This window comes from Notamacropus eugenii, chromosome 3 (assembly GCF_028372415.1).
Source record: "Notamacropus eugenii isolate mMacEug1 chromosome 3, mMacEug1.pri_v2, whole genome shotgun sequence".
In the NCBI taxonomy this organism is placed as follows: Eukaryota; Metazoa; Chordata; class Mammalia; order Diprotodontia; family Macropodidae; genus Notamacropus; species Notamacropus eugenii.
The window spans coordinates 64,546,563-64,556,348 of NC_092874.1; the positions used below are offsets into that span (position 1 = coordinate 64,546,563).

Here is a 9,786-nt window from a genome sequence, read left to right on the forward strand (position 1 = left end):
GTGGTTTCTGTGTTTTGCTACAGGTGAACACATTAATCAGCCAGTGTCCTTGATGAGCCTTTCTCAGCTTTCTCAACTCATGTTGTCAGACTACAGACATATAATCTTTCACTGAATCTGTGCTCAAAGACCCTCTGGCTCAGTAGGAGCTTCTTCTATAGTATAGCCCTAACCAATGCTGAGTCACCTCATTGGCATAAGACTTCAGGAGAGTAAACTCTACTTTTGTCAACACAATAATGGGCAATCATTACCACAACATGGTAACTGACTTCTGAGACTGGAACTAGGAGAGATGCATGAGAGGCGATGCCTAGGAATGTAGACTGAAGGCAAGATAATTAACAGGAAGGAGAGAGAAGAGAGTAAGATGGTAACAGAGGACTAGATGAGATGCCAAAGGAGTACCAGATGGAACAGCATTGACAGAAGAGGAAACTGAGCTAAATAAATCATCAGGAACTCCATAACTCTGAAATATATGATGGCTCCTAAAAACTATCATTTGAAAAAAATAATACATTAGAAGTTCATAGGGTCAATACTGATGTATAAAACTATATTTTTGGATAGAGCATAAATAGTGGTAAAGTCATATGTATATATACAGACATATGCATTGCAGCTTGCAAAAATTAGAGGAACATTCTACAGGATCCTTTATTTTGCAGCATAATAAATACATGGACCATGTGACTGGAGGGTCTTTAACAGACTTTCCAAATGCATTTCAGTGCATGGAGGCCATTAGATGACCAGGGTTGTATCATTGGCTAAGTTTTCACCTCCCTGATGAGACCAGACAACCCAGAAATGCCAACAGTTGTGGAATGTTGCCAAAATCCCATTATGTGGATACTGCAGCTGAGTTCTGCAGCAGAAGGGTTAAAAGTGAAGATGTTGGGATACGGCATCATGGAAACCATGCTGATGAGAACAAAAGTCAGATTACCTAGAAAGAGTTTCAGGGAAATTATCACAGTGCCTCATTGATGGTAAAGGTGACCTGCAAGGGAAAAAGGAGAATTCAACTAACTTGAGAACTAAAAGCTACCCAGCAGATCTCATGGGACATATAAAGAATTTTTTAAAAAAAGATTAATTTTTCTGCTAAGCGACTCCCACAGCCTGGTTGATAACAGTACTCAGTACCTGTTTTACCATTAGCTTAATTTTAATGTTTCCTTTTCAAATCACCTTTCCTTGAGTTTGTGATACTATCACAAGGCCAATAGAGTCATCTACCAACAAAAGCTTCTGGCATTTAAATTAGTTTAGATACAAGAGGAAATTTCCATTAAAAGACTCATACTAATATTAATAGTGCCTTATGATCATTTTTATTCAATGCTTTCACACTTACTAAAGGCTCTAAATGTTAGAGGACATCATGATGACAGGAAGAAACACATTAAATCTAGCAGAACCCTTTATAATGTTAGCATCAAGTAGGAGGAAGAAGGAACATTGATCCTATGTCTTAGCCATATTATGTCAAATTTTTGGTTCTTTCTAAATAAATCTCGCTGCCTAAATATGACAAAATGAATCCCTGAGATTGATTTTTATAAAATTGTTCAAGAGAAATGGGATACTCAGAGGAGCCTTGCAAAGGACAGAAGAAGGTCTAAGGTTAATTCAGCAGACCATTTAAGATGTAGAAACTTCTAGAAAGATGCCTTTCATCTTTAAGTAACAGTTGTAGATAATGAAAAACAATTTTCTAATAAAATTTGAAGGTATGGTATGCCTGAGAGAGATAGACAGGGACCTGACCTATGATCTTGTTGATTGGAACTCTCACTTGAGGAAATTCCTTCTACCCATGCACATCTGCACCCTCTGATATTAAAGAATTGCCAAGAGCACAGTGAGATTAAATAACTTGTCAGGGGTCACACCGTATATCAGAGTGGAACTCGAACCTTAGTCTTCTTGGTTTCCAGGCAATATCTCCATCCTTTATGTTATCCTGCCTCAACATAGGTGAAAGTAACCCAAACATATCGATTATTAATTTTGATATGTTTGGAATAGTTTTTGCAAGTGTAAAATTTCTAGCTTGAAAGGTGATTTGTGCTCTTGATGTAGCTAACATAGATGTAATAATGCTGCCCATGGAGGGAGAGCATGGTAAAGATATAAGGGCCCTCACTCAATGTTCCATGCAACTGTTCTAGCTGCTGTCCCCTACTGGCCTCCATTATTCCATCACCCAGCTCTATCCCCTAGCTCATGCCTGCCTCCAAATCTTTAAGTTTCTGAAAGGCTCAGCATTGGTGTGCCTTCTTCATTCCTCTAGTTGTTGGTTTTCTCTTTCTCCCCCCAAATTATCATGGATACTTGCCTCTTTACATGTGGGAGTCCCTAAGAGAATGTAACCTCTTTGAGGCAGGGCTTCATTTTCAGTTTTGTCTTTCTGTCCTCAGTGTTAAGCACAATGCATGGGACATAGTAAATGTTTGGTGAATTGAATTTCAGGGAATAGGATTGACCTGTGGATTCTTTTAATCCATTTCATAATCAGTCTATTATAATAAACTTCTCCAGTCTGTTGAACTCCTTGTATGAACTTGACTGTAAGAATACAATACTTTGATAAAAACCTGGTGCTGAAAACAGATAAAACGTCTCCAGTAAAATCTTCATTCTGTCATGCTAGGAGAGATTCTCAAAGGAGAATGGGGAAAGGATAAAAATCTAGTCGGCTGAGAAAATCCTCATGTATTTCAGCAGTATTTGGATGGGTTGTCTGGAACAATTAACATTGGGCTGATATATTTTTGTATTTGGTTTGTTTGCCTTTGCTTTTTCTTTCTTTCTTTCTTTTGGTCTGAGGCTGCCTTTTTTAATTTAGAAGAAATAAATCCAATTTTTACTGTAGGCTGCCTGGCTCAGGAGGTGGGAAGGTTTTGGTATCCCCCAGAGAGACCATGTTGTTGAAAAAACAAGAAAAGGAATTTTGAGCGTTTTCAGTGAGCTTTAAGGACTATAGGCAAAGTGTTGATGGCAGTATATTCCTCAGTCAAATAATCCTTTATTCAACAGTTTTAATTGATCTAATTTCCTTGTGGAAATTTCTTTGGCCACATTATTTTACATCCTGATTTAGACGATGCTTTGTATATGTTTATGAGAAGCAGGCTTAGAGTTAGAACCCGGGTTCAAATCAGTCTCTCATATTTACTTGCTGTGTGATCCTTGGCAAGTGATGTAATCTCTCTGAGTCTTAGTTTCTTTAAGTGTAAAATGGGGAAAATAATATTTGTAGTATATACCTTAAAGAACTGTTAGAAGGTGGTTTGTTAACCTTAAAGTGCTATAAAAATGTGATGGTATTTGTTAATTAGAAAGGGACATCTTGGATTTCTGGTAGTAAATTAAGCTACAAATATAAATATCAAGGATGGAAAAAACATCCTTTTCTGACAATGATACCAAAAGGTTTAGTGAGTAGCAAGATGAGGAAAGTCAAGGGAAAAGGACTGCATGATGATTTCTCAAATGCTCACCTGCTGTGTTCTTAGTAGGAAGGACTTTCTAAGGGGGGAATTAGATTATTTGAGTGGACTATAACTCCTTTTAGACTTGGAAAGGTCTTTGAATCATGGTTAGCCTATGTGTCACAGTTATAGGGAGGGCCTCCTAAATGGTAGTATTTGAAGGGTTGCAAGCATTATCATGCTTTCCAAAGGATGAGATGGCCAAGAATTTCTCATCAGATCACCACCTGTCAAAGTTGCTGGCCCTCAAACCTAAAGCTGCTGCCCTCTGGTATGACTTCCATTCCATATACCCCCAAAGGCCAAAAGGGCAGTAGAGTAAAAAACTACTCTCTGTTTGCAGACTACTAAATTGATCAGTCTGGGGAGGATGGGAGTTGTCAAGGGAGGGCCTGAGAGTTGCGGAATCATAGATTGAGGGCTAGAAGGGACCCCCAGCTTAGCTAGTTCTACCCTCCACATCTTCTTGATAAGGAAGTTGAGGTATAAACAGGTTAAGGGGCATGCCAGAGGTCAAACAAATAGCAGGGAGCAAAGGTGGGATCTATGTATGCTTCTAAATCAGAAATCAAATTAAAAATAGTAAGATTAAAGCAGAAGAACCCTATAGAAGACTACCAGAATTTAAAAGCTCAGGGAAACCTATGTGGTCATTTCTCCACTCTCCAAGCCCCATCCACAAGAAAGTGAATTCCCCCCCCTTCATCAGTTCACTTACATTGAGGTGCTTAAGATGTGTCTAGTGTGAGACCTGGCCACTCTCTGGATGTCTGTTCAGCACGTTTACAAGCTGCCTTGAAGTCTTTCCCACTGTTGTTAAGAACATATTAAACTGTAATTGTCTTTGTATGCTCAGCTGTCCTCTACGTAGAAGTTGGAAGTACTCCTTATGGGGAGAGAGACACTAATGAAGAGACTGGGAGAATTACATCATTTCCCAGAAAAAGGAGGGAGGGAGGGAGAGAGAGAGAGAGAAAGAGAGAGAGAGAGAGAGAGAGAGAGAGAGAGAGAGAGAGACAGAGAGACAGAGACAGAGAGAGAGAGAGAGACAGAGAGACAGAGAGACACAGAGAGAGACAGAGAGACAGAGAGACAGAGAGAGACAGAGAGAGATTTTCCTCACTTGCCAGTGAAGGTTATTTGTAACTGTACATGGCCAGCAGATAATTTGCAACCTAGGAAAACAAGATGGACAAGTGAGAAGGCTTTCATAAAGCATGCTGTAAAATGAGGAATGAATTACAGACTAGCAAAAGGACGGTTAACTGCAGAGAGAATGTGACTGACAAGGGGAAGTTCATCAAAATATCATGGACAAATGCAAGAGAACAATGAATAAAAACGTCTGCATCTGTTTACTATGGAGGAGAATGAAATAACACCCTATGTACCATCCTCGCTCAGATTTTCTTCCTCCTGTGGCTTTTGAGATTCTTGGTCCTTCAACACCTTTCTTTGCCCCTAAAATCCCCGATTGTTTAGCCTAACTCTTCTTTATTAGAAAAAATCCATCAGTTTCCTTGCCCCTACCCCCCATCCCTTCTGCAAAAGACAAGAATGTGGCCCTTACATGAATCTGCTGGTTAATAAAAGAAATCCATTAATTGTCAGCATTGAGACTGAACCCTGGAGTTTCTATGAAAATTATCTTTTTTAGGGGGGAGTTCATTCTGAGCAAAAAAGTATGTACTTTATTTTGCTTACTTTGAAACCATATCATACTATATTAGTGACATTGTGAAAAGGATATTTGTGACAACTGTTATTGAGTTGACTACCTAATCCTCATGTGTGAGAGAGAATATACATACTGCATGTAAGGGGGATGGAAAATCTCTTATAAAATTGGGCAAGTTTTCTACAGAACCTGATAAGACCTTAGAAGAAGTAGGTCATGGGAATCCCCAATCTAATTGAGGCATTTTTAGGAGGAAAATATATTTCATGCACTAGAGGAGTTAACATGAAACATCTATCTACCTGGTATATCTTTTTGTACTAGAGGATGTCCCAATGTCTTAGTGCTGTTGTAATAGCTTTAATAACTTTAACTTGTGCTAAGATTTTTGGGACATCATGTACAGATACATGGAGGATCTATGGTTTCATCAGAATGGGAATTCTTGGTGTAGGACTTCCACTATGAGCACAGATCTACAAACTCTCCATAATTAATAATTAAGTTATAGGGAATTTGCTTGGGCATTGAATGGTTGCGCTTTGCCCAGGAACACTCAAGTGGTATTAGAAGCAGTATTTGAACCCTTGCTTCTAAGTTCTACAGTCTCTTCACTACAATCTACTACCTCTCCTGCTATACATATAAATCCTGCTATTATCAACTCAATGTGAAGGACTGAGAATATAGGTTAAATTAACTCCAAGTGTTACTGCTTGTTAAGGGACCTTGTGCTTTTCTCATCGTGAGACTCAAAATGCAACAGATTAATGATTAATCAGTGTTCAGGTCTTGCCATGAATTCCAGTGTCTCAGTGTTTAATATTCCATAATAATTCATGTTGTTGCTTATCCTTCCAATAAGCATCCACATTCTTCTATATGCTACATGGAAAGTGCATACAACGTGGTCCCAAACCCTCCATACATACACTTAGAATCTGAGGTGACGTATTGCACACCAGACATATAGAACAATAAATATCCTGGTACCCCACCAACATCTCTGCTTACTGCTGCTCAAATCTAGAATGGTATGATCAAAGATATGTCCATTGGAATTCTTACAAAAGAAATGCATTGAAACTATTCAACAGAAGTATCAGAATTTTGCAAATTTTTGGATATGGGCAGAAAAGGGATGAAGTAAAAACACTTTTGATCCTGGTGAACTGTGGTAATGGTTGTGTTTTCTCCAGTAATTCTAAAGGTGGACAGTAGTAAGGGCTCAATTAAAATATAAGAAATGGTCTTTACTATTTTAAATTTGCAGCAACAAAACTATGCCCAAGACTGTTGTCAATGAAGCTGAATATAGGAGATTGAAAAACTGTTAAGGACTATGAAAAGGTCAAGTGTTATAGATGACATTGGAAAGGTCAGAGATGGCAATCAAGGCCATTGTAGATGAAATCACTTAGGGAACAGATGTTAAGGGAAGAAATAACAGGTCTAATATAAACCTAGGGGACACCTTCATATTCTTGGAAAGAATGATGAAGAGCCTCTAAAGGAGACACTGTCAGAAAGACATCCTTCTAATGCTTTTTTTAGGTTATCAACAAAAAATTGCCTAGAAAATGTGGGTAAAGAATTATAGGCAGATGTAAACAAGGGGAGAAAGTTTTAAGAATGATAGTACATGGGAAAATCTGCAGGCATCAGTGCCAAAGTTACTAATGGAATAAATATATCAAGTTTCCTGGATATATTACTTAAAATAATGGAAAAGAGAAGTGGAATGTGCTGATAGTCATTTTGCTCCAAATAACACGGGTTCCAAACTTCACACCTTGTTAGAGTGGTCATTGTCCTTTTTCTCAAAGAGGACCAAAATGATATCACTATGATAAAGTCAAATTTCAATGTGTCCAACTGTGGTTGATCAGACAATATGAGCTGGGAATGCTCTACCACAGATTGGGAACAGATATTCAGTGTGAACATTTGGGGTGGATACTCCAAATTTGTGCATCCTATGTTTCCTTTGAACTGTTTCAATTCTGCTTTGTTCATAGAGTGCAGCACCTTTTCTGATGTGGGCATGCCATGCTGAGCGGTCCTGTGCCAGTGTCTCCCATGTCCCACAATCAAATCCAAAGTTCTTGAGAGAGACCTTGAGAGTGTCCTTGTATTGCCTCTTCTGACCACCATCATCTGCCCCATGTGAGCTCTTCATAACATAGTCTTTTTGGCAAGTGTATATTTTGCATTCAAACAATGTGACCAGCCCATCAGAGTTGTGCTCTCTGAAGCATAGTTTGAATGCTTGGAAGTTTAGTTCTAGCAAGGAGCTCAGTGTCTGGTCCCTTATCCTTCCAGGTAATCTTCAGAATCTTTCCAAGACAATTCAAATGGAAGTGATTCAGTTTCCTGGAACGGTGCTTGTAGACTGTCCATGTTTCAAAGGCATACAACAATGAGGTCAGCACAATGGCTGTGTAGCTCGTCAGTTTGATAGTCAGTCCAATACCTCTTTTCTCCCACACTTTCCTTCAGAGCCTCCCAAACACTCCCCTCGATAAGGGTGGAAGAGGTCCCACTGACCTTTACAACACATATACATTTAAGGCATTGCCACGTACTCTGTGGCATCTAACCTTGGTAGAGCACATATTAAGTAAAAAGCCATAAATATAAGTGTCCTATTGTTATCTGCGTGTCATTCATGAAACCACCATGTAACACTGTACTAGTAAAAATGAAACCAATCAAAATATTATGACTAACTTTAGCTCAATTCTATTTATTCTGTTAAACTTTTTTTTCATAAAATTAGAAACATTGAACATTTGGATCAATTACTGTAATCTTGGAGTGTCAATTAGCAAGTTTGAAGTGTTTTATTGTGTGGGAGGAACAATTTACCGAACAAATAACTATCCTAATTTTGTCTTTTGTTTTGTTTTCCCAAGGCATTTACGCTTTGTTTACTTTCTATATACAGGTTATAGCTATCCTTATTATCGTCTGCATAAGTCAGTGAGCAAATTGAATTAGTTGCTAACTCCAGAGGTATGTTGATTACATCGGTTTGAGTTGTACAGGAAAAAATGTATTTTAATCAACTGTTAATTGAATACTGAGGAATTAGTTGTGAAAACCTCGCTGCTTTCAAACACCTTGACAAAGTTAGAAGATCCAATTTTTAAAATTGCATATGACATTTATTATCACTTTCATTTCCTTGGAGAGGCAAAAGACATCTTGTAAATAACATTTTTCATATTTTGTAGATCAACACATTTTGTATGGTTTTCTTGCATATTGCATGTTTGACTCCACTAAACCAGTTCATTCATATCCAATGTTTTAGATATGACAACTTTCTAATGGATGTAAGTATCAAGTATATGCTCTTAAAAATTTAAATGTTGACTTAGGTTCACAGTTGTAGAGATGGAAGCAACTTCAGAGGCCATCCAACCCAACCCCTGGTGTCATGAAGGTCTAGTTTCTTTTTGGTTAAATATGACTGTTTTACAGAGAGGGGAAAATTCAGATTCATCTTATCCTGAAGCTAATTGGGAGCAAAACCATCGGGCTTGCCTGAATAAAAACTATGAGCCATCCATGCCTCAGCCATCATGCAGTTACCTTTACCATTCAGGGACAGCTAGGTGGTGCAGTGGATACAGCACCAGTGCAGGAGTCAGGAGGACCTGAGTTCAAAATTCACCTCAGACACTTGACACTCACTAGCTGTGTGACCTTGGGCAAGTCACTTAACCCCAATTGCCTCATCCTGGGTCATCTCCAGTCATTCTGATGAATATCTGGTCACTGGCCCCCAGATGGCTCTGGAGGAGAAGTGAGGCTGGCGACCTGTACAGCCCTCCCTCACTCAAAACAAAGTCAAGTGCTAGTCATGTCATTATTTCTCTGATGGCATGGTCTTCTTCGGCAATGAAGGACGAACACATCTTTACCCTTCATCACACTGAGTCTGGGTTCTCTGGTTCCATATTATCACATATAACAAATTATATTTATTACACATTACTGAATAGAGAAGCAGATGTGAAGTCTGAGATACTACCTCTTCATCAAAATTACTAAATTTTGATCACAGACTGTCTCACCTGGTGGCATACATATTTTTCATGTGCAGTTTCTTTTTATATAGCTGAATGGAGGTTTTACAATGGGCAAACATACCATATCTTGCCACGTACTAGACGTCAAACACTGAAGAAATGGGCTCATATTGATAATTAGCTTCTTGGTTCCCATTTAAGACTTGCTAAGAGGAGATGCTAATTTTCTAACACCACACTAAACACTGTGATAGCCCTAGATACCCTCATCTGATTATACCCTGGCCCTCTTGCAAAGGGTAGAAGGCCATTAATCTTCCACAGAACATCCGCTTTTACAGATGATGATGATTTATTATGGAAGTAAGTAATTTGAGAATTTTGTGCAGTTGTGTAGAATCACAGAATGTTAGCTATAGAAGGCACCTCAGAGGTCATTTATTACAATCTGTATCGGAGCAAAGATCTCCTCTATAACATCAACAACAATTCATCATACAACATTTCCGTAAAGACCTCTAGTGATGGTCAGTCAGTCAACAAGCATTTATTAAAAACCTACCATATG

The 9,786-nt window shown here is 38.5% G+C and overlaps 1 pseudogene; it reads left to right on the top strand.

Annotated features, from left to right (window-relative positions):
• Positions 1-7,691: 7,691 nt before the first annotated feature.
• LOC140497942 (U6atac minor spliceosomal RNA) lies at positions 7,692-7,787 on the top strand (annotated as a pseudogene).
• Positions 7,788-9,786: the final 1,999 nt, after the last annotated feature.